We start from the raw sequence: 21,448 nt of genomic DNA on the forward strand, positions 1-21,448 counted from the left end.
AGGAACAGCTGTCTAGTTTGACATCAAACTATGTCATCAATTTCCAGCTATGATGGAATACCTATGTTTCTGCTGGAAAACAAAGAACCATTAAAAAAAAAAAAAAAAAATATATATATATATATATATATATATATATAAGAAGACAACTTGTTGCAGCCCTGCCAAAGCAATCAAGACATAAAGATCCAAGGAAAGGGAATGGCAGAGAAGTGAGCTGACTTCAGTGTCAGTTTTTCTCCTGGGGAGTTTTCTGAGCCTCGGTCCACAGTAAGAGATGAAATTTTGGGAAGAGAACTGCTAAAAGGCAGATGATTTAACACCTAAAAACATTAACTTCTGTAAAGAGATAATTAAGTGAAGAAAAAGTAAAACAGGCATATAAAAGTTTCTAATCATACCCAACTAAGGAAGATAATCTCCCTTCCCACAAGTGACCCCCAAGGGATTGTGACCTCTGCACCCTGATAAACTCAGTACCCAGATCAGCAGTGGGTGGGAGGTTCACTCCCCACAGAGTCACCTGCCTACTGCACTTGGTACTGCCAGCCTGGATGCCACCCTGGAGTGTATGTCCTGTCCAAAGGCGGCGTGGAGCACATCACTTCTACTTCACCCCTTTGGGCAGGAGAGGGCTGGAAGAGGAGGCTGAGCATGTCCTGAGGTGCCAGGGAGTGGGAGGGTGGGTGTTGAGAGCCCATCTGAGAGAGGGGAGCTGAGATGGGCCCTCCTGTGGGCCAAGCCTCTGAGCCATCAGCACATGCTCAACTGACTCACTAGACTTCATTTTAAAAACACAAGTCAGAGATAAGATGAAGAGTTTTAAGACAATGGCATTAACCACAAGCATAAGACCCTTGTGAGCATAGGACACTGTGACTGCATTGGTAGCATCCCCAGGAACCTGGCCTTGGTTAGAAATGCTGTGTTCAAGGTTATGTAGCCTGGTCATCATCTGCTACCAGTCTTCTTCCTATGCCAAGTTCTTTCCAGCTTCAGCCTCTGTTTTTTGATGTTTTGTGCTTCATTTAAAAACACATTCTTTTTCTTGCTACTAATTAGCTTTAACAATTCCTCATGTCTGAACTCTTCCATAGAAAAGGTGGAATGAAGGTATGGCTAATTTTCAGGGATAGCATGTGAATATTCTTAAATAAACAAAAAAATATATATACATCTTCACTGGTTTTAACTGGGTTGGGTTAAATTTTGTCTCTATGATTCCCCATGCTATTTTATTTTGATCATCAAAGACACTATTTAATTCTCCAAGGGACCTCTTCTGACATATTGGTTTTCCTGGTTTTAAGTGGAAAATTAGAATATCACACTGGTTTGCATACCTAGATCTGATGAATGAAAATATTAAAAACTGAAGTTCTACTCAGAAAAATACATTTCAAACCCCCAAAGAGGTAGATGTGACTTTTCTGTTGGTTGTCAAGATTTCTCATAAAGAGTGAAGCCCAAAGCCAAAAAATCATACTGAAAACACTTCGGGCTAAGATTGACTAATGTCTGTAAAGGCCCTCTTCTAGAAACTTATGTGAGATTCTAACTCTGGCAACCAAGACGGGATTGTGAAATTATAACTTCTCATGGTACAGCTAACACACTTTGTTTCCTGGCTCCAAAGAAAAGTATAATCTTAACATGTATCCAGTACCTCTTAAAATACACTCTGACTCATCTCTCAAAGTCCAGGCCCTATATTCCTGCTATAAATTTGATATTTAAGTACACGTTGAAGCCTCAGGAGATGTGAGCTTGGTTAGCAGGGAGCCCTATTTATAATCTGCAAGCTCCATTTGTTTTTCTTATCTTTCGAAGAGATTTCTGGCTCAGTTAACAAGGTGGAGTTGGAAGCTTTAGCAAATAACTCGGCAGTTTAGGCAGTATAATGAGGGAAAGAGGCCTTAAAGGAAGGGAGGCTATCGAGCCCCATGACAGTGAGGTCAAACAATACCAAAACGTTGGAGTCTGGAGCACAGAAAGGTTTATTGCAGGGCCTTGCAAGGAGCTGAGTGCCTTATGCCTTAAAAACTATGAACTCCCCAAAATGTTTTCCAGCCAAGCGCTTTTCTAGGAAAGGTGTGCGAGGGTGTGTGTGTTAGAGGTAGCGGGGGGGGGGGGGGTGGGGGGGGTGGGGGGGGGGGGTGGGGGTGGGGGTGGGGGGTGGGGGGTGGGGGTGGGGTGGGTGACTAGTTGTTGCAAACTTCTTGGTATCAGATCCTGTATTCTTGAGGTTAGGTCATGGTCAGGTTATGATATTCCTGCAAATCACCACCAAAACAAATGCTATTCTCTGTTATGACAAGAAAGGGCAAGGTCCCAAAGCTCAGCTTTCACCCTTCGAGGTCCAGGCCTTGGCTAAGCAGGGGAGGGGTCTCTGTGCAGGCCAGTCACCCTGCCCCGGGAGCACTTGTCCAGCACCAGGACTGGGTTCACCCGCCAGCACCCGGGCCTAGCTGAGGAGGCAGATCTCAGCTGGCAGGGCGCTCAGGGCCAGGTGCCCAGACCCTACCGAGCCTCATCACTAAGGCAGGCAGAAGCCCAAGACACAGCCCATCCTCAGGCTTTTTATTTACACCGGAGAGAATCAGTTGTATGGGATCAATAGGAACACATGTTGTAGCAAATACCAGTCAGGTCAGTTCCCAGCTCCCAACAATTGCCTTTCTTAGAAAACAGCCCCACCACAGAGCTGGGCCTGAAGTAATGCTGTGCAATGCCCTTGCAACTTAACCCTGACCTCCGGCTACCTCTTAGGGGTTGACAACTGATCTAAGCTGTACCAGTTTTTGAAACTTGAATGGAGAGACTGAAGCCGGTTGAAGCTCTTACCTTAATGGCCGCGTCCGTATACATTCCAGTTGATGGGCCCGCCGTGGATCATGTAGGAGGGCCTGGGGAGAGGTTTGCTGCTGCTTCAAGGCTTGGGCCTGGTCAGGGGTGGCCGTGGAGAGGGCCCTGGAGATCTAGAGACACAGCCCTCAGTCTCTTCCAGGGCGCCCCCAGCTCACCCGCCAGCGTGGGCCAGAGGCCTGGAGGGCCCGGGGCTAAGGCTGCCATCCGCCTCTTAGCACACGCTCTGCGGCAAGGACCACTAGGAGCTGACTATTGGCTGAGCTGGGCCTTTAACCTCCCGCTCAGGGTCTCGCGATAACAATTATGTGCCCGCCCTCTCCAAGGGCCAGCAAGACTGACTTGATAACCAAGCGTAGACAGCTAGACAGGGCAGTTAGAAGTCATTCTCTACTTCCCACCCTGCTACCCTCCACTCTTGCTAAGATCTCCAAAGCATACCTTGTTTTACCTGTCGAGTACGTGGGAGGGGTGGCGATAACGCCAATGATGCAGTGTTGGGAGGCTTTGGTGACAGGAGGAGAAAGGGAGTTCCCAGAAGCTTGGCTGGTACACCCCGTTTCAGTGTTATGCTGGAGAAGGTCGTATTGACTTAAGAGAGTCGACTGTTACATATTTTGGTAGCTTGAAATGCCCACGGGAATTGGTATATACTACAGATCAAAGCCCCCATTCACCCACCCGGTAGCCCAAGATTTGGTTTACCAGGGCATGGTTTCTGATTTTACTACTTTCTAAAAATGTTCTCTGGCTCCCTCTTATTGGAGGGAGTTCTGTGGCTCTTTCCTGGTGATGCTCTGAGGCCCTTGTCTCCATTTATCACCATTATTTATATACCTGCCTCAATTCCTAGTCATGTGAGCCATAAGGGCTAGCACATAATAGATGCTTAACAAATGCCCCTTGTATCAGTGGACCCATAAAATACATATTTTCAACTCACATTAAAACTAAGAAAAGATAGATCGTCACTAGCAGCACTGTTTTTTCATTCCTTCATTCATATATGGAAAATGAGCTCCTATCAGATAACAATGTACTCCGTCCTGGGGATTTACCACAGAGTAAAGCACATTTCTTTTCTTCAAGCTCACAGTTTTTTTGAGGAAAACATGTATAAATAATCACACTACACTTACATCTATGTATTAATAATAAAATATGAATAAAGAGTCACGTTCAATTTTAAGAATGAATGTGTTAGAGTATGGGTGTGTTTTTATAAGGAGTGTGTTAAGAATCATCTGTAATAATATGAAACTTGAAATACTGTAGGTATTGATCAGTAAGGCACTGGTTAATTAAATAATAACTACCAATAAAATAAAATAATTACCAATAAAATGGAATGATATGAAGCCACTAGAATCAGGTAAGGTTATGGATGCTGATATGGAAAGAATCTCAAAGATGTATTTTTTCAAAGGAAAGAATAGTACAATGAAAAGTTGCATGTATATAATAATCCTTTTTTATTAAAATGGTATCTATATAATATATTTGCATGTAAGAATGCTATTACATGCATACAAAAAATTTTAAGGGAAACATAAGGTTGTTATCTTTAGAAGAGACTGTGGAGAGGTAGATTTTTTTCACATTTTAGTTTTGATATTTATATATTTCAATTCTCTATTACCAGTAATTGTAAATTTTATATAACCATTTGGTGGTGGTGGTGATTTAATTGCTAAATTATGTCTGACTCTAGTGACACCATGGACTGTAGCCCACAAGCCTCCTCCGTCCATGGGATTTCCCGGGCAAAAGTACTGGAGTGGGTTGCCATTTCCTTCTCCAATAACCATTTGGTAATATTGATCAAAAATGTGTAAGTGCCTACCTTTCATTCCAATATTTTTACTACCGGGTACATATCCTACCAAACAAGAGCACAAAGGTTGATGTGCAAGAATGTTTGGCCCATCACCTAAACTGGTGAAAATCAGGAGTGAAACACCCACAAACAGGAGACAGTTTGAATGAATTGTTACAGTGCATCTAAGCAATGGCATATCAGGTAGTGGTAAAAATAGATAAGGTCTTGAAAAAAAAAGCTCTTGGTTACAAAGCAGTGTGTTACACCTTCATGGGTGGGGGTAGTGGTTTAGTCGCTCAGTCATGTCTGACTCTTGCGACTCTGTAGACTGTAGCCTGCCAGCCTCCTCTGTCCATGGATTCTCCAGGCAAGTATACTGGAGTGGAGTGCAATTTCCTTCTCCAAGGGATCTTCCCAACTCAGGGATCGAACCCGGGTCTCCTGCATTGCAGGTAGATTCTTTACCAACTGAGCCACCAGGGAAGCCCACCCTCATAATAATGAAAATATACATTCATATAGACAATAGAGTCACATCCAATGAGTGGATTCGGTCTTGGAGCAAATTCATCAGCTGAGAATCAACTCCAGTCAGAACTGCATCTATGAGCACTAGGAACACACCCAGCTCAGGTTCACCCTCCACAGGCCTGGAAGCAGCTCTCCTGAAGGTGAATGGAGTCCTGGCTTGTATTCCACAGGCTCTATCAAGGCTCTGTGCTCCATGGAGTAGAATATGTAGCCTGAATTTCTCTATTTGTCTTGCTTTCTCTTTGCAATTTTCTCCATTTCTACATATTTTTATAACATGTGCATTCATTGGTTTGGTAGGCCATAATACAATTACAACAGGTAAAGATTTATATGGAGAAAAAAATCTAAAGGGCTATGTGCCAAAGCAAACAGTTTACTTCTGAGAAAGGGGTGGAGATAGAAAAAGATAAAATACTTTTTCTTTGCGTCTTTTATACTGTTTGAGTGTGTATTATTTTATACTTGGTAAAGTATAAATTATTTTACACTTAGTATTTTACGTTAAAAAGAAAACTAAAAAACTGATACGGCTAACACAAACATAAGGAAGTGTGGAGGGGTATGAGACAAAGATGTGTTGAGAGACTGGATTTGATTCTGTTGATAATGAGAAGCACATGGAGATTTTTAACCTCTAAGGGTGGTGAGATTCAATTGACATTTTTGGGAGATAGGATTGAAAATTATAGGCACTGGTGAGAGGCAGACTTAGTTTATGAACTAGTTATCTTTTGGGTTTTATTTATGGTATGAAAATACTCCTTATCTAATTTTGGATGGAAATATCTTGCACTGGAAGTCCCTAGGGTACAGCAAATAAGTCCCTACATGGCTTTTAACAGTAGACCGAGGGTCGAACGTTCAGTTCCCTCTTCCTTCATCTCTGCTGTCACCCTCATTTTGCATCCTGGCATCCATTAAGTGTCTACAGGTGTCTTAGCAAGAGGGAAATTTAGGCTCCTTCTGAGTCACACAGGTGGACCAACAGTGCTGCAGGAAAGAAAACCTCCCAGTAGAGGTTGGCCTTTCTGGGATACAGAGCTGGACAACCCCCATTCTGAGGGTATCCAGGGTGCCAGGGAGTTTGGAAGCTGTCATTTGAGGGTGACCTGCATTGCACTCGGTGGCATTGACACCTGGCAGATGGACCAGGGCGCTTTGACCTACAGGGATTTCAATTCCTTCACCTGGTGAGGTTCAGAGTGTGCTACTCTCCTCCAGGACAGGTTTGGATGAAAACCACTGTGTCAATGTAAGGTGGATGAGAGTCCAGTGGAGTACCAATCATTGGATTTGCAATACTTCATGTTAGGGGAGGTGGCCCAGAAACGCTCCAGCAGAAGAGGCAGGAAGGAAGGTTATGCATCATTTATGTGTTGATTTGATCCAGAATGTTGTCTGCTCTTTTTGGCAAATACTGCATGCTGTCCAGGAACGTGGCAGTGGGGCTGGGTGAAGTCCTCTGCTTTGAAAGAGACCTATTCCAACCCCAAAAAGCTTTGGGTGGAAGTTCACTTCCTATCCCTTGCTCAGATGAGATAGCTTTAATCTATAATAAGTCTGAGGCCCATGTTGATACCATTCACAGAGACTGGTTCTTTCATTATATACCTAGCCAGTTCCTAAGACAGGCCGTCCCAGGAAAGATGGATCAAGACCATTTCTAGTGTCGGTCACATCATAGAAATTAAACAACTATCTTCCTTTCTGGTTCTAACTCAAATCCAGTCCACTGGCTCCATTTTTTTCTACCTTTGTGGTAACTCTATGTTGGACTTTTTTTTATCCTCTCTGCCACTTACCTTGATTGTGTATACGTGCTAAGTAACTTCAGTTGTGTCCAACTCTTTGCGATCCCATGTACTGCAGCCCACCAGGCTCCTCTGCTCATGGGGATTCTCCAGACAATAATATTGAAGTGCGTTTCTCCAGGGGATCTTCCCAACACATGGATTGAACCTGCATCTCTTCTGTCTCCTGCATTGGCAGGCAGGTTCTTTACCATGAGCGCCACCTAGGAAGCCCTACCTTGATTGGTCACACCCTAAATAGATCATTCCAACGTATTCGTTCATTCATATATTCATTCATTTACTGTTTCAACAAGTACTGTGTGTGTTGAGTACTTGTGTGCATCAGGTACCGCGTGAGGAACTAGGAACATAATGCTGAACAAAGAGAGTCATGGCCCTTGCCCTCATGTTGCTTGAAGCTGGGAGCAGGATTAAAACACGAAACCAAGAATAACAGGAAAACACAAAGCCACACTGTGAGAAGGCAATGACGGAGTAGTAGAAGGAGAGATTACATAAAAGGAGAACCATCTGGTGAGGAAAGTCAGAGGAGGCTTTGCTGGGGAGATGACTCTGCTGAGCTCTTTCTTCAGAAAAGCCTGGCTTTTGGCCAAAGTTGATGAACTTCCTACCAGAAAGTGAAACAACATTTCCCAAGTCACTTTAAAAGAATGAGAAGTAAAGGAATCCTGTTACACCATAGTTCTAGGTCAATGGTACTTAGTCAGCTATAGTCACAGAACTGAGGGCCACTCAAGTAACTCTGAAGGACAAAAATAAATAAATAAACAACTAAAGACAACAAGCAGAAATACCCTGCTCTGCCTCTTAAAGGGGATAGTCCCTTCCTAACACCTGATTCTATGAGGTTAAAAAGACAGCCATTTTCCACTTACTTTGGGCACTTTTTCCTTCTGAATGTTCTGTTCTGTCGCCAGCCTATTAAAACCCATTTCCAACCTTTTTTTTTTTTTTTTCCAGTTTTTCAAGGTCCTTTGGGATTTTGACCAGCAGTTATTTCTCTCCTCACAAAGAGACCTGCATTAAGCTCTTTCTGACTAGAATGGATTGAGTTATTTGACTTTCAAGCTGAAGGAACTTTGGGAGGTAAAAACAGGTGTCAGGCAACGCCTTCTGCTTTCTGGAATCCCAGGATGGAATTTCCAGCCATAAGCAAAGGTGCTAATTAACATTTCTGGATGGAGAGTCTGACTAACAAGCTCCTTTCTCAGGAACCAGGAATGACAGTTGCCTGGCACTAGTTATTAGCAGCTGTGGAATCGGACCACCCCGGTGATATGTTACAGAGCTTTCTTCAGAATTCCCCCAGCCAAGAGGAGACTCATGAGGCAGGATTTTAGGAACTGCATGGGTAGCCATCTTGAAATTTCAGAAAAACCTGTCTGGCTTACAAATCATGAAAATAAATAAATGCTGTGTATTTTGAAAGAGAAACAGGGCTGTCTAAGTGTGGGGAGATTGAAATGGATGCAAACATATACATACTAACTTCCTTTTTACCGACAAGACCCCAAAAGACAATGGCTTCCAGGGCAAATGGATGAAAATGGTCACAGTTAGTTTGAGGTGTTTAAGTCATTAGGTGCTATACAAGCCACAATGCAGTGGACTCACAAATTAAGCAAGAGTGATTGGTGGTAAAATAACAAATTAGCCAGTATATGGAAATGTTCAGCAGTTAAGAAACTGATCATTGCTAATAGGTAGGAGTAATTAGAATAATTCCAAACTAATAAAACTCACTAATATTGAAAACAGGGAGACAGTTCACTTAAAGTACATATATTTTGTACTTAACGTATTTATCATTTCACATCCTGTGAGCATCATGCCAATCCATTTTTACATATTGATATGAGTTTATTTCTCATTATAAACAAAACACTTTTATCACGAATAAGTTAAAGAGATGGAGAGATATAAAGTTAAAAACAAAATTCACAGGGAAATCCCAACTGAGATCACTACTGTTAAGAATTTTGTCAACATCCTTACAGACACTTCTGTGTGTGTGTGTGTGTGTGTGTGTGTACATAGGCTTCCTTGGTAGCTCAGCTGGTAAAAGAATCCACCTGCAATGTAGGAGACTCTGGTTCAATTCCTGGATTGGGAAGATCCTCTGGAGGAGGGCGTGGCAACCCATTTCAGTATTCTTATCTGGAGAATCCCCATGGACAGATGAGCCTGGTGGGCTACAGTCCATGGGATTGCAAAGAGTCAGACCTGATGAGCGACTAAGCCCAGCACAGCATATACATATATATATATGATACTGGAATAATAATTTTGTATCTGCTACCAGGTTGAGACATTGCAGTATATGCACAGTCAATAAATATCTTTTTTTCCTACTCCTTAGGAAAGAAATTTTGTTCACTTATCATTTTCTTCTACCTTATTATTCAGATTATGGTAATTACTATGAAAGAAAGAGGGAAGAGAAACAAGAAGAGAGGGTTGATCAGTTTGGGAGCAAAGCTGGTGGCTGAGACTGGAAAAGCTGTTGGGGAGAGAGAGGCTTCAAGAAGGAGTTGTTACAGTGTGAAAGAGAACAGGATGAGAAAGGTGGGGAGCAGAAGATATTTTAAGATATGATGCTGGGAGTTAGGAGCTGTATGTTCTTTATTTTTTCTGGAAGGTGAGAGCAAAGACTGAAATTGCTGGCTTGGTTAAGTCTTTTGGTAGCTGGGCTGTCTCTGTGAAGGTTGTGGAGCTGAGACTGGATCACAGTGGGATCTGGGATTCATTTGGTTTACACACAAATGGGATTATATCAGCTATGCTGCTTTGTAATTCCTTTTCTCTCAAAAATGTCATGGTGCTTCTTCTCAAGTCAACAAATGTGAATCTCAGTGATTCTCTTAAGTGGAAGCAGAGTCTCTGGAGGGGAATACATCACATCTTTCTAAACTGGGCCCATGTTGGTGGATGTTTAGGTTTCTGATGATGATGAATGTCTTTATATATCTTGGCATATTTATGTGACTATCTCACTGGAATAGACTATTTATACCTAATAAATAGGCTATTTATTAAGTATGCTATTTTACACTTAAAATTTTATTACATAATGCCAACAACAAATCACACTAAGTTGTACCTCCATGGAGTATAAAAGTCCCATAGCCACCCAAACTCATTCTTATCATCTATTAATACTTTGCAGGTGAGAACTGCCACGATTCGGACAACATATCTAGAGTATACATCTGAAGAAGCTGAAACCCAGGAAGACTGAGGGACTCTCATCTAAGATGTTAGAACTGAATAGTTCTAATCTGGTGATCTCTCTAGAGGTGTCCTGTGCCTGGAAAAGCCAAGTGACAATGACATCTGTTAGGCCACATGGGGGACTAACGCTGCCCAGAAGGGAAAGGAAGATACTGAAAAGTGGTGAATGAAGCTATTTTCAGTTCACCTCATCTGTGTAACCGGGGTACACACCACGGTGATAAGATGATGTGTGTAAAAGTACTTTTCGGGGCTTCCCTGGTGGTCCAGTGGTTAGGAATCTGCCTTGCAATGCAGGGGACACTGGTTCAATCCCTGATGTGGGAAGATCCCACATGCCACGGGGCAGCTAAGCCCGTGCACGGCAACTACTGAAGCCCTCATGCGCATAGCCCCTGCTCCACAAGAGGAGCCGCTGCAGTGAGAAGCCCGTGCACCACAACTAGACCGTAGCCCCCATCTCTGCAACTAGAGAAGGCCCACACGTAGCAACTAAGACTCGGCGCAGCCAAAAAGAAATAAATACACATTTTTCTAAAAGTACTTTCTACATTGCTAGAGACTGAGGCATCACTTGGGAAAGCATCTGTCCCTTCACCGGCACAGTTAGAACTCTGCTTAGCTGACTGAAGAACTATGAACACTGTGCTTTGACCTTGCATCTCAGTGTCATTTTTATCTTTTGTAACCTGATAGCCACGTTCCCAGTAAATGGAGTATTTATTACAAAAAAGTGCTGACAGGGTCATGGCCAATCTGGACCATGTTTCCTTGTGATATCCTGATGATTCAAAGCCAGAACATCTGATTCTGTGCTGTCCTGTAGCAAATGTACTAACGGACAGTATCTGCATCTATCAATTCACATCCCCAGGTTGCCTCTGACCTCGGCCTTGGGGGCTTGTTGATTCTATGCTTATTTATGTTCATTTTGTCTCTAGAAAAGTGGTTCCAGACGGTCCTCTCTGAGCTTATTTTACCAGCTCAGGTCTTGCCTGACTCTTAGGGATTTCGGTCACCCGAGCAGCTGTGTTTAACCTTGTCTGTTAGTCCCGGCCCAAGAAACCCATCCAAATTGGCAATACTTCTGAAAACACAAGTGAGACTAAATTACAAATGGAGAAAGTGTCTGGGTTAAAATAAACTGTCACCAGACCAAAGCTATCTCTTTCCATGTTCTTTTTTTCTGTAAGAAAAACAGGGAACTAGATCTGATCTTATTCCTAGGTGAGATTTGTTGTTCAAATCTTTTTAAAAGCACATATCTTCAAATTTCTGTTCTGTAAGAACGGGAGGGGGTGCAGTTCAGTTGTCTGCTTGTAGAAATAAAGATTCAAATCTAATTTCTGCAGTTCTGCCTTTGGTATTTTATTTTGAATAAGAATAGCACAGAAAAAAAATGGATAGAGGACTTTGTAATTGGAGCGTGTCTTGTGTTGCCTAGTTACTCGGACCTTCTGGAGATTAGATTTTCAGGATGCTTAAATGCACAGAACAGCAAACAAAACTCTTACCTCGCCGGTAGTTCCTCTGTGAGGACAGGACAACCTCTACAGTTGGAAACTTAGGTGAAGGGAGAAAATCATAATAAATAATATTTTATTTTCAACTAGAGACCATCTTGCCATCCCAGAGACATGGTCAATGAGAAGTGTTCTTATTCAATATGATGAACTGCATCCTGCTTTAATTCTGGGATCCTATGATAAGTATCCACTGGCCCGCTTATCTTCAAAAGCTGCCCCTGCCATCTGCAAAAGAAGAGGGCCCTCTAATTCATTGGTCTTGAAAAAAGTAAAAGAGAAACAGGCTTTCAAGGATCCCGAAGGAGGGCGCTATAGGATTTTTGTTAGAAATGGGCCTGAAGGCAGAGAGCCAAGCCGGTGAGGGAAGTACACAGGCTGATCCCCCTCCTTCAGCTAATTCAGAGTGAAACTTCTGCCAAATGAAGCTTTTAGCTCAGCGTCCTCATTGCCCCTTTCCGTGTTCTCTCCTGCATCACAAGAGGGAAGTCTAAAATGTCACTTTCCTGAATTCCTTTCCAGGAGGATTCTGGGTTAAATCGGCCAATGATAGGAACTCAGGTGAGATTAGGAAGGAGAAGAGGAGAAGGCGTTTTCTCATGTGACAGCCATGGGTAGGGAGCTAAGATCATTGCTGCCAGCTTCCCTAGGATACAGAGTTTGGGCAGAGGGGCAGCCCATCAGACAAGCAGTGAGGTCCCTGACAATGCTTTCCTTGCCATCACTGCATCTCCAGGTCTCCTAGAGTGCACTCTTGACCTTTGCCCCCTCAACTTCCAAATCTTTCTAGTTTTCTATATTAAGTAACTCTCTACTCAAAATGCATAGTCATTTTTTTATCCTCCCTGAATAATCCTGAAAGACACAAAGTACGGAGACAAAGTCTCAATACTCTGGTTACCAAAGTTAATAAACCTGAATTTTGATTATCACCAAATTATAGACCAGTATATGGCTTACAGACATAAAAATGCATATGGTATAATTTCATCTATGTAATGTTCAAAAGCAAAGTAATTTGTGGTGTTGGAAGTAAGGACAGAGGTTATGTTTAGAGAGTACCAAGAGGGTCATGATTGGGTGAACCATGTGGAGGGTTTTGAATGCTGGTAATGTTTGATTTCTTCATTAAGGTGGTTCTTAGATGGCTGAATTCTTTTTGTAATAATTCTTTAAGCAAGAGAACTATAATTTATCATTTTCTTTACAGATATTCAACTTTAATATGTATTTAAAAATTGTAAGGCCAGTAGAAAATCTCATTTTTTAGTTTCAAGCCTAAAATAACAGTGCTGTATTTAAGTTCAATCTTACTCTTTGACAGTTGCTAAAGAAAAAGATAACTAGAGAAGCCTGATTGAGAATTTTAACAATTAAATCCGATTATAAGTAGATAGAAGACTGAGCTTGAAGGCAGCAAGTGACCCAACTTACTTAGCCAAGGTTTGCCTTCAAGGTCAGTCTTCTATCCACTTATAATCTGATTTAATTGTTAAAATTCTCAATGAGGCTTCTCTAGTTATCTTTTTCCCAATTAAAAAAATATATGGTTATATCGAAATCAACATTATATAAAAACAGGTAAGTGGAATCAATTAGAGCTAATTTGTCATCTCAGGCATTGCTTAAGAAATGTTAGGCTCTCCAGTAAAAAGGTCTATGGGTAACATGGGTAGAGAATGTGCAGACCTTACCAAGGTATTTAAAATTTAGGAATAGGAAGCAGAGATGCTGCTTCAACAATGGGCTATTGTGAATTGAATGTGGCTCTAACTCAGGCAAAAAACACATACTGTAAAACACCACCACGAAAAATTAACTGAATACTGCTTGAAAATCCACTCTAATTTTGCCCACTTGTTCATTTCCCACAGCTTCTGCTACCACTGAGCTGCCTAGATAGTCATCTCTCAGGGCTTGGGATTGCTAAGGCCTACCGGACCCATCAGCTCAGCATTCCCTTCCCTGCTGTTCTTGTCCAGAGAGTATGGGCTGACTGTGAATGCCCTCTGAGTTAGAACCTTGAGTTTTATTAAGGGACCACTAGTTCCTGGAGAGCTCTGGATTCATAGTTAACAAAGGATAAGAAGGTTCTTTTGGCAGAGTTCTCCCTTGGCCCACACAACTCTTGCTAGGATCAAAATCTTAATATATTCCAGGACATTCTAGGTTCATTACGACACACATATGGTTTTGAAATCTTTTAATCCATGACTTTCAGAAATCAGCAATAGTGTGAATTTTTGAGCTCCTTGACTTTTTCTGAACTTGCATCCAGCATAATCCAAAAAAGACTACTTCTTACCATCTATTTATTCAGTGTCCACTATATGCCTGGGAGGGGGCTTGGTGCTAAAGTCATATGATGACTAAGATGTAGTCTCTGTCTCCAGGAAGCTCTTGATTGGTTGCAGAACAGTCATGCAAATTGATAGTCTAGTCATAGAAATGAATTTTGGTGCTGGTTAAAGCACCAAAATTTACATCCTAACTATGACTTTTAAATTCTGTTTTTCTGATAGTTCTTTGCTGGTGATCTTCCAGTGTAAGACTAACTTCTATTTTGATTAGGGGCTTCCCTAGCAGCTCAGCGGTGAAGAATCTTCCTGCAATGCAGGAGCCTTAGGAGATGTGGGTTTGATCCCTGGATCAGGAAGATTGTCTGAGGAAAGGAATGGCAACCCACTCCAGTATTTTTGCCTGGGGAATCCCATGGACAGAAGAGCCTGGCGGGTTACAGTCCACAGGTTTGCAAAGATTTGGACATGACTGAAGAGATTTAGTATGCATGCACTATTTTTATTAAAGAATTTTTTTCAGAGAATTCATCGTGCTTGACTTCATTTAAAAGTACTAAGCCTAGGCATAGTTTAGGAGTATCCCAAGTTCCAAAGGTGAAAAGAATATACGTATAAGAATTGGGCTGGGACTTCTTGCTTGAAATTGATACTAATTAAAAGTCCTAGGAGTAGGGAATTTAATGGCAAGAAGCTCCTATAATGGTGACTTGTAAACTAAGTTTGAGAAGGTTCTGAGAGATATATTGAGGTTGCGTTGAAAGAAAGGTCAAAGATAGTGCCTAGTATGTTTAACTGTCACATGTCTATCAACAGATGATACTTCAGTGATACAGCTGAGAGCATGGAAATTTAACATAGTTTCTGTAATCTCCAAGTTTCTATATCTTTTCAGAGCAGAACATTCTATCCTAACTCAAGAATTATTCCTGAATTTTTTTGTCTGGAAAATAAATTAGCTGCCAAATTTGCTCTGAGACTTGAACCAGAAAAGATTCTCAGTCATGTAAGAGGTTTTCTAACTTAATATTTACTGCCTTTGGGTTCAAACAAATCAGAATTTGGTTAAAAACTCTGCTGAAGGACTCTCCTTCAGTCTTGATGGAAAGATCTGGTGATGAATAGCCAAAAGATCAGGAATTATAGGTCATGTGACTTGGGCTGGATGACAGGAGTAGAAAGAACTGGGTGGAAACTGGGGGTTTCCACCCTGAGTAAAGGAGAAGCCATTGCTTGGCTCACTAATCACTGCAAGTAAGGACTACAGACCTAGAGGGCTCGAGAGAGCCTACTTTCAATAGAAGCTGGAAATCTCCATATGTCTTTGGGTTTTCCTAATTTTTAATTATGGTCAACTAATTAGGAACTAGAAAAAGGTAAAAGGAAAATAACTTTGCTTCCAGTTAGGATCTAGAGACACGTGAAAGCCCTTTGCTTCCATGGGTAACAAAAAGAAAGATCCACAAAAAATTTAAATCATAATTTTCCATGGGGCAAGCAAAGAGCAGTGGTTACAAGGAAGCCTTGATGAACAGAACTGGCTCAATAATTCTCCTTCCAAACCAAATTTTACCGAGAAGTCAACAGTAAAGAAGGAGGATGGTAAGTAGAGAGGAAATAACAGAAAACCTGTGTTCCCATGGTAACTGAATTCCAGGACCCTGATTGAGTTGACTCTAGAGATGAACCAAAAATACTTACAAACTTTCTTGTAGCTCAAATACTGAAAATCAAAAACGCAGTAACAAGGAAGATGGCATTGTGCTCAACATCAATTTTTATCTGAGAAATGCAAATTAAAACCACAATGAGATGCAATTTTAGAGCCACTTAGAATGACTAAAAGTATGACATCAAATGTTGGCAAGAAGGAGACACCACTGGAACATTTATACCCGGCTGGTGGGACTATAATTACTTTGGAGCACTCATTGGCAGTTTCCTATAGTGTTATGTATACCTATTCATGGCAAAGCAATTCTATTCCTATGCATATACCTAAGCAATATAAAAAGTTTATCCACCAAAAGATTGTAGAGAAATGTTCTTTACAGCAGCTTTATTCATAGTAGCTGAAAATACTCCTAAAAATATAAGCTTGTTAAAAATATAAGTGCCTGGGACTCCAGGCACACAATTTTGGAATCAGGAATGGCAATGGGGAACACTGTATGTAGACCAAACACCTGTTGATTGATACCATCGAGGGACCACTGAATTCAGTGACTACATTCTATAGTGGATGAGTTTACCTTTCTCAAGAAAAGCACCAGGGGTCTTTGCACTTAAAATAACCAGGCACCAAGGGGTCAAGTGGTGAACTTTGCTACTATTGGTTAACATCTGGGTCATGCAAGTGGCATTTTCTTCTTCACAGTGCTCTCTTTAATAAATGTCAAATATTTCTCTCCTGGCAATCAACACTGGGGAGTAATCTGCTTTCCAGCTTCCATCCAGGGTTAAAGTAAGTTTGAAGTCCTTCTCCACAAAAACAAGTTTAGAAAATACCAGTTCTTTCAGCAAATAATTGAGTTTTAAATTGCGTCTTAATATTTTTCCATTTTCCAAACAGCTGGGCTGGAGGAATTTTGTGGGAATGCAAATCTGAAACCTAGGGGTAGGAGGTGGGGTGGGGAGGCAATTTCACAGGGTCTAGTCAATGAGTTGTCATGCCAACCCACATTTGCAGTGTTTCTGCCTATTCAGTGAGTTGAAAGTAGAAAAAAGTATTTTTTCTCCAAACATTTCTCCTGATCACTTTCACGTGATTGCCATCTTTTCATCTTGTGCAGAAGGCCTGAGCCCAAAAAACAGACTTCATTTCTGTGCTATTGATTGAAAGAGAAAAGGTGCGCTGAGAGTACCATAGGAACTTTCATCTAAAGAGAACTAATCATCTTTTATTTCTGCTGAAGAGATAAAAAAGCAAGTGTGTGTGTGCTCAGTTATGTCCAACTCTTAGGACCCCATGAACTGTAGCCTGCAGGCTCCTCTGCCCATGGGATTTTCCAGACAAGAATACTGTAGTGGGTTGCCATTTCCTTCTTCAGGGGATCTTCCTGACCCAGGGATCGAACCCATATCTCCTACATCTCTTTCCTTGGCAGGCAGATTCTTTCCCTCACCACAAGAGAGATAGGTAAGATGGATTTTTTTCCTAAGCCTACCTTGTGAGCACACGTGTGTAGGTGTGTGCCTTTATGTGTATGTGTGTATACCCACAGGTGTGAACCAAGCTGAGGCTAGCGCCCTCCAGATTACAATGGGAGGCCTGGAGCATTCCCTATGGACTCAGGCACGTGAGTGTGTAAGGACACAGGGCAATGGTTGGCAGAAAGATGTCTTTCCTTTTCTCTGATAGTAGCCTGGCCGGTGTGCCGAGGCCCTGGGGGGAGCACGGCTACAGATACTGAAGTCTAACCTGGTGAAGCCTCTTAGGCTGACAGGTAGGAGTGAATCTTAAAAGTCCATCAACTCTGCCAACTCACTTTCAAATGGAAGGCATGCCAGGCTGACTCAACAAATAACTCAGCATCAGCCAGTGGGAAAGTCTGCTGGAGGAAATGAAGGAAGACGGAAGGGGTGAGAGAGCACAGGTCTACGTGGGAAAAAACTGATGATTTGTTAGGTCTGACTTCTGTCAACAATCAAGGCAATTCGTCCTGGTGTCATCTTAATTATCTTCTATGCAAAAAAAAAAGGGGGGGGGCAGTAAGTGGTAACGATTAATTTGTACTGTAAATTGATTATTATTGCTTCTTTTTAGGAATTCTTCTGACTCACAAAGCATATTATATAACCATCTGTTTTTCCCTAAAGATAAATTCTGATCTAATCTAAAGATAGATTCAGTCATTTCTGTCTCCTCAGAAAAGGTACTAACATCAATACTGAGCATCTGTGTGTGTGGGGGGGGTGGTGGTGGTATTGGTGGTTTTTCTTTTGCACACAGTTAAGTTTTGTGTCGTCTAAGGGAACTCATGGCGTCCCTGGTTCCTCAGATGGTAAGAATCTGCCTGCAATGTGGGAGACCTGGATTCGATCCCAGGGTTGGGAAGATCCCATGGAGAAGGGAATGGCAACCCACTCCAGTATTCTTGCTTGGAGAAATCCATGGACAGAGGAGCCTGGTGGGCTACAGTCCACGGGATCACAAAGAGTTGGACATGACTGAGCGACTAACACTTTCACTTAAAATTTCTCTTGCTTTCTGGTCTCCAAACTCTAATGACCAGTTGCATGTAGGACTACACGCTCTGCAGAAACCAGGGATCAAACTTGTCTTACTCCGGGGTCTTAGAAGGAAAGAGAACCTTCCTCAAGGTGATGATAAGGAATTCACACAAGTCAATACTTCAGAGGGGATGTGGGTTCTCACTTGGCTTGGAAGTGATATCACTTATCTACTCAGTTTTGACTTCTTTTCTAAGGAAATAGACACAGCAGTGCATCCCACCTCTTTTTGGAAAGCAAGAACAAATGAACACGATCATCTGTTTTTCTACCTTCTGATTTCTCCTTTTTGCTTATTACGTACTCTCTAATAAAGGCCCAGTAGGACTATTTTATCTATTTATTTAACACTTATTTAGTGTTTATTTATTTAACACTCATCTATTGATTCAACAACTTCTGCTAGTATCTGGGTAGGAATTATATCTGCCCAGGTGTAGCTGGAGGCAGTGGGCTGGGCGAGGTGGTGGTCTGCTCAGACACTGTCATCTGGAGTAAGTTGTGTCTGAAATCAGGAGAGGAAAGCACCTGTTTGGAACATAATATAATAAATGACTTATAAGTAGCTTATTTAATCTCCCCTCCCACACAGTCCCTTCATCCTTTGGTCTTGGCCCCTGAGGATGCTAAGCTCTCCTGTTTCCTACACAAACTTAACCCAAAGAACTCTCAGACCAGAGCAGTCAGCAGAGGAGTTGCATGCTCTCCACATATATGGCCAGCCTCCCAGCCCTCCCAGAGACCCACGCCTTCACTCCCCACTCCCAGGAAAACCGAGCATCCTGACCTGTGCAGAGAAAGGACTGAACTGTTTGTCGAGTCAGTGAGAAAGTGGATAAAAAGGCGAGTTCACTTTTTTGCGGCACCTCCGCTCTCCCATTTTTAGTCTGAGTGAAGATGTTCCAAGAGAACATTCTCTGACAGAGATGAAAGCCAGCAGGCATTTGTTTTATGTCCTGGAGAACAAGCAAGGAGATCTGAAGCAAAGCCTTCCCGTGGAGCGCTGAGCTCCTAGGGCCACTGATAATGATGTGGTTTTGAAGTACGGGCAGTGGATCAGAACTCTGAGAAAGGAGGTTCCCTGGAACCCTGGGCTCTCTGCTCTGCTAGCCTGGACATCCTTAATAAGAGCACTGGTGGGGAAGAAGGCAGCTGTCAAAGGAGAAAAAGTTCTCAGTTCCACTCAGGATTTGGCCATGTTGTTTAAGAGACATCGTTAAAGAGCAAATGATAAAAACGCTTATCACTGTACACTGAGTGGAGGATTCTGTGGGTTCAGTCTGAGAAGTGGATCTCTGCTCTGGCTGTAGGGCCAACAGTCATGCCCAGAAACATGAAATCAAGTTTGGTAATAACATGCAGGATTCTTCTAGTAGCTAACCTTCAGATACTATCAGGAGGCTCTTTCCTGACCGGCTATGTCATTGGAGGTATGGGCCTTCAAGAATTGTCTCCTCAGTAGCTCCTTGCTTACTTACAAACTTCCAAGGACACTCAGTTGCTTCTGTGGTCCCTGCAAAAAACCAGATAAACCATGACACTTAGCAGCTCATCATTCTTTAGAGATTAGCAATGAGGAAATAATATCTATTGTTTTTATCATTTGAGTCTGAAGAAGCGTCTGAGAGTCTATAACCCGCTACACTAAATGTAACACAACACAAGAGCAACTAGTCTTTCAAGGAGATAATCTGCTTATCAGCTCTCTGGAGAGGCCGTGGGAAAGCCTGGTTTGGATTTTTCTCTTTTCCGGCTGAACAAAGTTTTGCATGCCCAAGACAGCTCCCCTCCTTTGGGCTCACGTGTCTCTGAAAATTCTTCCTTGCTCTTAGCTTACCCTCTTCTCTCTGAGGCAGTCTTTCCATGCTTTTAAATGTTAACATTTAAAACACATCCTCAAGTCTTTGGCCTCCTAGAAGACTTTTCAGAAAACTCCTCTCTAAATTCTTCACTTTGCTTGGCTCAGCTAGAGCTGGTTTGAAGTCATAAGAAGTCATATCTGTGATTTCTGTTTATCATTTGCATGCTGTCCTGTGTTTGCATTTAAGATAGACTTTGTATCTGTCCCAGGTGGGCAAGGAAGGTCTTTGACTTTGCCACAATCCAGAGAAGCATGTCACACACGTGACAGATGATGTTAATGGGGTCTAACTGATCAGTGAAAAGGGTGGACAAACTGAACTTGGCAGAGAGGAAATGAGACATGAAGGCCTGAGGGGGGCTGAAGAAAAGGTAGAGTTATCCCAGTGGACTGTGCTCCACTGACTGTTCCTGTTCAAATATAACAGAGAACAGCAGGGATTCGATGCATCAGCATTTACCATCTGATGGATATTTGGTTGTTTCCTGCTTGGGCCTCTCAGTCCAGTTCCTGGAAGACATATGCCCTGCAGACTGCAAGTTCCAATTAGAGGGGAATTACATCTTTTTAAAAAAAAATACAGTTTCCAGAAATATAACATAACTAAATAAAATCCAGTACTGAAGGCAGGAAGAAACACCCATCTCCTAATGCTTAGCTGAAATAGCTTTTCCTCCACTACATGGGACATGTATTGTTCAGTTCCTTCATTGAAGACAGATTGGAAAAATGAGAAGCAGTTGAGTTGGGGAAATAAATTATTGTGTCATTGTGTCAAATGCTGTAATGCTTTGAATGTAGGATGAGACGGACTTCATCTGGGGACTAATTGTTGAGAGGCAGCATAGGCTAAAGGAAGAAAACAAAAGCAAGATGTTCTTGAGTCAGTCATTTAATCATCCTCCTAGACAAAAGATAACCTTGTGTTATAAGTGTTCAGGTTATAGAGTGAAAGATGCCTTTTACATTCTCTTGTACACCAAGGGCATAATCTGACCCAGTTGTAACCCAACCTGTGAATCAAAAAGGTGCTTTATAACAGGATTTAATTGTTCTTGTCTGGAATTTTTCCCCTCATTGCAGTTGTGGGATTTAATTAATTTTTACCCAGAGGTCAGTCACTTCAAGGCAGATGCCATAAAAGGACAAAAAATTGTCTTAATGTGGCTTAGGATTAGATGCAGGCTGTTTCATTTTATTACTATTATCAATTGTTTAAAGAGCTTTGCTGAATGATCTCATTGTACACATGCCTTGAGGCTTTCTAGAGC

This window comes from Dama dama, chromosome 30 (genome assembly GCF_033118175.1).
Source record: "Dama dama isolate Ldn47 chromosome 30, ASM3311817v1, whole genome shotgun sequence".
Taxonomy (NCBI): domain Eukaryota; kingdom Metazoa; phylum Chordata; class Mammalia; order Artiodactyla; family Cervidae; genus Dama; species Dama dama.